Genomic DNA, 7829 nt, shown 5'->3' on the forward strand with positions numbered 1-7829 from the left:
GCCCACCTCCGCGGCGAGGCGCTGCCCGTCCCCTCCCCTCGTTACCCCGCCCCGCCGCGGCGCCGGCAGCGCGCAGAGCCGTGCGGAGCCGCGCCCGGGAGCGGCACGCCGGGGAGGGGGCAGAGCTGTCCCGGGCGCGGCACCCTCGCCTCTCCTCCCTTCTCCCTACCCTTCCCTTGCCTTCCCTTTCCCTGCGGGCCGCGCTCCGCGGGGCGCAGGTTCCGCACAGGCGGGTCCCGTCCCATCCCGTCGGGGCGGTGCCGGCCGGCGGCCGCCATGACGGGCCAAAGTACGCTGCGCTCAGAGCCAAAGTTTAGGGTTTTCGGCCGGGTTTCCTCGGGTCGGGACGATTGTGGTGATCTGTGATCTGTGTGGCTTCTGGGTTTCGAAGTGGCTTCTGGTGAATAAAAGCCGAAATAACCGTACTAAACCCGGAGACGCGGGTTGCGCACGCAGGAGGTGGGCTTCCCACGGGAACAGCCTGCGCTCAAAAGACCTTTCAGCCTGAAGCAAGGAATGGTGTTTCTATTGCCAGCTACATTTTATTCCACGTTTTGATTCAGAAACAATTATTACTGAGTTGTAGCTAGTCCCAAAGCGCGTCAAGAAAGAGACCAAGTAGATTGCACTATTTGTTTACATTCGCGTACATTGAAATTAACAGTTCAGGAGCAAAAATTCTGAAAAAATAAACCTGTTTCTTACAATTTTAAGCTAATAAGGAAGGATCAGTTGCATCTGACAACATGAGATATTCACTGCGGAAGGTCACCAGTGGTGACTGTAGGTGGCAAGAAGGTAGAGAGCGGTAAAACCATCGGGCAGTGGTAGTAGGATGTGCACATTTGTGTGGGCATGATAATGCTGAAATGCCTAAAAGCATGGCCGTATGCCCCCTCTATTCACGTGGGCATCCACAGAGGTGTGTGAGCACCTGGTTACATACCAGTGCACTGTGGGCACGGGGCACTCTGTAGGTTAACCTGTGGTAACCTATGATAACATTCACAGCTATGTGCTGCAGTACTTCATGGCATGTTGGTGTTGTAGGATGGCTCTGCTGATGGTTGCACCCTAAACATATCAACATTGCACCGAATTCTGTAAACAGACTCAGTGGGAGCAGAGGAAAAAAGGCTGTAACTTCTTTTTTTTTTTTTGTTTGAACCTGTAAAGCATGATTTGTTTTAAGAAGCAACCTCACAGTGGCTGTCCCACTTCAAGTGTTCAGATAAGCAAAAAATAAGAGCCCTCAGCCCCCTGCAGCTGCACCAGACCCTCCACTTTGCCTTAGTGAGGTTTCCAGCCTGGTGGGAAGCACAGGACCCAATTTCTAACTATTTTAATTCATTATGCTCCATTCACGCTCTTGGGGATATAGAAAGGGAATGAATTGTCTGGACCTGCAATAATTTCCATCCAAACCTAATAACTCAGAATATTTACCTTGTGGTCAAAACTTCATTTTTGAGCTTTTGAATTCTTTGCTTAGTGTCAGTGTGGGACAAACCCACATCTGTCAGAATAGGTACCTAGATTGGGTTGACCCAGACTGTCTATTCCAAAGCCCTAATTAACAATCTTAAAATTCTGGCCTGGCTTCGTACCACTCGTGTTTTTCTCCTCCTACATGCTGTTCAGTATTTGCAGTAACACATGGACCCCTACACTGAACATGATGCTGCTGCTGTGGTTGAGAAAGAAGGAGTTAAGGGAAGATAGGGCAAATGCTGGGAGGAGAGACATAGACAGGAATAGTAATGAGATGGGTTGTGGTACCCTCAGCCCAAGGCTGCCTTGTTCTTCATATTTCTGGCTGTTGGCTTACAGCCACAGCTGGAGAAAGTACACTGGGCTAGAGAGGCCATTGACTTTGACACAGCTTGGTTGGTTTCTCATGTGCTCCTGTGCTACCATGAGTTTCTCCCAGAAAATCTTGGGTCTTCCTTAATGTCAGTTGCATCAAAGTCTCTCAGCTGTTCAAAAATCCAGTTGGAAATTCCATCTGAGTAAATGCCTTTTAGTCACAGCACTGTTTTAGAGTCATTCACGCCTTCCTCATCACCAGGAAGCATTTGTACAGCAGAGAGGTATTTGACAATGGGCTGTCCTGCCCATTGGAAGAGTTGTATTGTGTAACTGGAGTAAATCCCTGCCTGATGAGCTGTGTGTCCGTGAGCTTATACACTGATTTCAAGGCTTTGGTTTGATCATGAGCAATCTCTCATAGCTGGAGCTCTGAATTAACCTTCTTCCCACACCATGCTTCTGACCATAGGTGTGCATGGATGTGTTTATCTTTTAAGTTCCTCTGAGTGCATTCTTAGGTCTAGAGTCAAGCAACAGGAGTGTGAGGGGGGAAAGCATCCCTTTGTCTCATGCTATTTTGGACAGAGACACCCTACAAATTTCCACAACAGAGTCACATAATTGCAGAATGAATCCTAGAACAGTTTTACTCTGACAGCACTGGTATGCATGATAATCCGGGGGAAAAGTTTTAACAAAAAAATCTTACTTGTAATTTGATTATCTTGGAGACCAGTTAGTATAAGGGATTATTAAAGGGTGGGCTTGGTAAGCATGTGAAGACATATTAAATATTGGAGAAGAGTTAGCATGACTGTCATAGAGGGCAGTTACATCTCAAAAATCAACCAGAGTGTAAGACTGGACTCAATACACAAATTGCTAAGTTTCACCTGTCCAATGCAGGAGCTTCATGCAAGAGTTTGATAAAGCCTATCACCAAAAAATATCCTAAATTAAAATTATAATAGGAATAGAGGTTTTTCTGTGATCATAAGTGGTTTTAAATGGGGAAAAGAAGAATTATGTAAGTTGTGTTGTAGCAGAAGTTGGCAGCTAGACCTGACCATCTTTTCATAAAGGACGTGTGACAGGTGATTAGTAGTAACACAGTAACAATGGAGAATTAGTCTTATTCATGATAGCCATATTTAAGGCTAGCTACCCAAACTAAAACTAAAATGTTAACATGTTTCACTCATAGGTGAGTGAAAAGATGTGAAATTGATAACTGAAATTTCAAATTAATATAGTAATGGAGCTAATGTGATATGAATAGAATGACAGGCTGCTACCTCACTGAGAACAGATTTTATATAGTTCTCTGCAAATATCTTGAGCTCAGTGACTAATGTCAATCAAAGGGAAATATACCAGCAGTAATTCTTTCGAAAGAAACAACATAAACTTTTTAATGTTTAGTGTTATATTCTCTGTAGCCACAGGTACCTCCATATATTGAAAAGGATATATTTGCAATTCTTTTAAGCTATTTCATAAAAGGAGTAGTAGAAGCAAAAACAGTGCCAAGAAAAGCAACAAGAAAAGATTGTAGCTGTGAAGACTAAGTGGACCGGATTCTTGAGCTTGGAAAAAAGGAATATGTTAGAAGTATACACAATTGGTAACAATACAGAGAAGACAAGCTGGAAAGGACTGCATACTTTCTTATAATCTAAATATCAGAATAATTAGATCTTGGATATTAAAAGCAGTTTCACCTTTCATTCAGAAAGTTCTAAAATGCCAGTGGTTGGAAACAAGAAGAGATTATATCCATTTTTATAGGTAGGAGGAATCATTCAATAATTTATGATTTCTACTCTTTTTCTGTAAAAATCAGCTACTTTCTACTGCTGAGATAGCAAGCTATTGAGATAGAATGGCAAACCAGTCCCTACTGTTTCCTTTGGTAGGTCAGAGTATTTTCTGTCAGGCTGTGCTCAGTTCTTCACTACATATGAAGCAACAGAGCAGCAATAAAAGATTCGGAAAACAAGGAAGCCACTTTTCCCTGAGCAGCGGGATGGCGCAACCTTTGTTGGTCAAACAACCATGAACCTGTAGCCAGATGTTTATGTTGGAAGCATCCTTGGATGTGAAATTTGCTTCCTTGGTAGGCCACCTCAGAAGAGAGAGGCACAGAATATATTTTGGTCAGGGGCTTCTGTTACTGTGCCTTGTTAATAAAATGTGCAAAATGTGCCTAATTTAGGTCAGGCACACTAATTACCTTAAGAGTACCTGAACAATAAACAACAATGACCCTTACTGAGAAACTAATTAGCGTTGAAAATGTGGCTTTCTTAATCATCAAAGAAGTTGAGTTAAAGCTCATCTTTAATTTAGAGAATAATTATTATCAGTGGTCTGAAGCTTTCCATATTAGTCATTCCCACATGAGGGTTGGATTGAATAAGGCACCGGAGCCTCGTGCTTTTGCACTTCTGTTTTTCTCATATTGAAATGCAAGCATACTCTGAAATTTAAGATTAAATCTCCAATTTTGAAACTGTTTTCATTTAAATGTTTATCCAAATTTTTATTTATATCAGGTTTACATCACAGAATAATAAAATGCACCTTTTGTACTTTAGCTAGCATTTCTTGTTTGCACTTATTAATTCTCATTATTATTCTTATAAGAAAACCACAATTTGCCTAGCAAAAGGTGTACTTGTCATGATCTGAGTACACCTGTTGTCACAGCAGATCTTGATTTTCATGTGCTGTTTTCAAAGGAGAAATAATCAAGTATTTCATTGAGCAATTCCAAACAAATACTAGGTAATTTCTTTCTTTGCCATCTAAGTACCTCCAGATATTTATTAACAAACTTATATGAATTTAAACATTTTATTAAATAGTTCTTGTTTTAATAAAATAATTTTAAATACAGATAATGAATCTTTAAATTAAATTGAAATAGTTTATTTAAAATCGCATAGGCATTTTTAACACTTGGTTGAAAAACTGTGTCTCCAGCTAAAAACCCAGGAAAATTGTTGCTGCTATATCAGTTTATTTGGAAGTGAAGATCCAGAATTTTCTACCTCCAAGTGACAATGAAGGAAATATTATAGGCAGGGGGTTTTGCCACATTCAGGCCAAAACCAAGAGCAAACGGAAGCAAAAAGCTCATATTAAAACTATTTTTTTTCCAAAACTGGTTTAAAAACTTTGTCCAAATCAAAAGATTTTAAAAGGAAGTGATTGGTGGTGAAATGTCATAAGCTTAACTAATGAAAAAATTGAGTAGTAGAAGGCAAAATATATATAAGGTATATATAGGTAAGAAAGTAGGGCAGCTTTTTTTTCTGTGTTTAACAAGTGTTTAGCCAACTGATCTTCACTATTACCAAAATATAAGTGATTGTTTTCTGCAGGTATACACACTTGATCCTGAGTTGCAGGAAAAGGACTATGACAGGGATTTGCAATGTAACAAATGACATATGGACAATAATAGGGAATATTTAGTCACAGTTTCTTGTAAGCTGAGAATGTAAAAGTTATCAAGGGGAATGCCAAGGCAATAAGCTAAAAGCAGGCATGTTTATTTTTCTAGTAAATAATCATATGGTGCACCTTAGTACTATCTTATTAAAGAGGAAAGAAGCATAAATATGTCAGGAAAAGGATAGAAAAAATAGCACAATCAGTGCTATCAGTGTGCTCATCAGTGATTGCTAGAGACACAGTCCTGAGTGCTTGACTATGGAAATCACTAAACACTCATTGGCAGAGTTGAAGAGTATACTGGGAAAAGACAATGTACACGTGCTTTGTTTCTTATACTATCAGTTTTCTATTTTTATTCTGTGAGAGATGGTATGAATGTAATGGACCTTCAAAAGGGTGTGGTAAATCAGGTTATTTTTATTTTTCTCTCATAATGTCTATCTGTTATATTTTCCTAGACATCTAGCAGTGGTGAGGGCATTAAGTGTTATGAGAGAAATGCTTTTGTGCCTCTTATAAAACATATTGGGTACATTTAAAATCTTGAATTAGTTCTCTATCATGCTTTCAACTCTATTTTTTCTAGTTACATATATATAAATCAAAAACAGAATGACAGCAGCTAGTTTGAAACCGGATGTATTTGTTCTGCACAGCTTTATTTTGTCTCACATCAAAGATGCATAACAAAATTGCATAGGAGGGGCTGATACAGGAGTTGCTTGAGTGTTACTCATCATACCTTTTTTCATGTACTATCTTTATTAATCCTATGACTCCTTTTTACTCACAACAGATGTCAAAGCTGAAACTTCCCATAGTCATATTCTTAGCATGTAAGAGAGAAATTAGAGAATGAACTGAAATAAGATGTTGTCTTTAAAGAAGCCAAGAGCGCTCCCTAACACATTTTATAATCTGGAAAACAGAGTTGTATATGTGCTAGAAGACTCTTAGAAGCTATGAGAGAAATATATAGATTTCCTATACATGGTTTTGACACAAAAAAAAAAAAAAAAAAAAAAAAAAACTAATAGGTTACAGTATTAATTATACCATAACAGCAGCTTAGATTTTCTTGGAGAAAATACCAGAAAAATTTCTTTAATAAGAAAAAATTATAACTGCCATATTACATGTACTTTAAAAGCCATGAATCTTAATTCAAGAGTTTGGACTGAGCTGAGAGAAAAGTAATTTGAGACAGTATTCTTGGAATGAGCAAGCACAGATAGGTTCAAAACTCCCACAATAGGTTCGAGTGCATTATTAATGCAAAATTATTACCAAAGATTGGTAATAATCAAAGCTTCCACATTTTGAGGAAATAAAAGCAACGAAGAGGCACTCATGGACTAAAATGCAAATGGCCCATGGAATCACATGAAGAGACAATTTCGGTTATCTGGGGTTGAGTTTTAATCAGCAGAACATAGAAAAGAAAGAACTATGGGCCTGCCTGGACCACTAAACATCTCAAACAGGACATAGTAGATGATCAGGGAATTTACTGAAATGAGGTCGTCTTTCAATGTGTACGTTAGAAAATAGAGTCAAATGGGCAAAATATCTATTTAAGCTAGATCCTTCAAAGAAATGAAACAAAATTATAAGATTTTTAACCACAGTACTACAGAAATAATATGAAGGGGACAAGTGGAATCAGACAGAGATTAGGGGACATTGAATGTCACACATCTTAATACTTTGCCCCAGTTTTCATTGAAGAAATTAGATGACTAAGAAAAGATTATCCAACAAAAATAGGAAATGGAAATGATAACATCCATGGTGAATTCAAAAATAAGCAGGTATTGTGTGAAATCTGAACAGCCTGGATAGTGTCCAGTGACAGTTATTTTAAAAGAAGCTGCAGTTTTGGTCACAGTACTTTATTGCTTCCATTAGAAACTAGTAAGTGTGATACATGTATCTGATAAGGAAGAGTGAAATATCCAAAAGAATTCCTCATTTATCTTTATTAAAATATGTAGGTTTTGTATGGAAGAGTAACCAAGAACATGAAGTTTAAATAAGATAACTTCAATATGATTTTGGCAAAAGTAGATTGTGTCATGTTATACTACATCTTTCTTTTATATCCTTCAGGTGGGATCAATGAAGTCAATTTAATAATCTATGTTTCAGTTAAGCAGTGACTCAAAGGAATTAAAATTGATATCAAAGGAAAGGAAATAAAAGTGGAAGTTAAAACAAGGACTGTGGAATGATAAACATGATAGCTGAAGAGAAGATTACAATGATAAGAGAATTTTCCAGATGGATAGAGGCTAGAAATTATATTTTCCAAGGACCAGTCTTAGAACAAGTTCTGCTTAATATTGTTATTTACGACACTGCTTTAAAAAAATTGGCTTTAATAAACCATGGTGTGGATGATGTAACACTTGAAAAATCCAGCCAATGTTGACAGGAACAGGTGGACTGCACATTGTGAACAGGACTTAAAAATGTAGGCTAAAATAGCATAATAGAAAGTAAAGCATATAGAGACTAAATGCAGAAGTTTTAGTTTAAATTGAAGACTTGTCAAGTGG

Source organism: Vidua macroura, chromosome 1 (genome assembly GCF_024509145.1).
Source record: "Vidua macroura isolate BioBank_ID:100142 chromosome 1, ASM2450914v1, whole genome shotgun sequence".
NCBI lineage: Eukaryota > Metazoa > Chordata > Aves > Passeriformes > Viduidae > Vidua > Vidua macroura.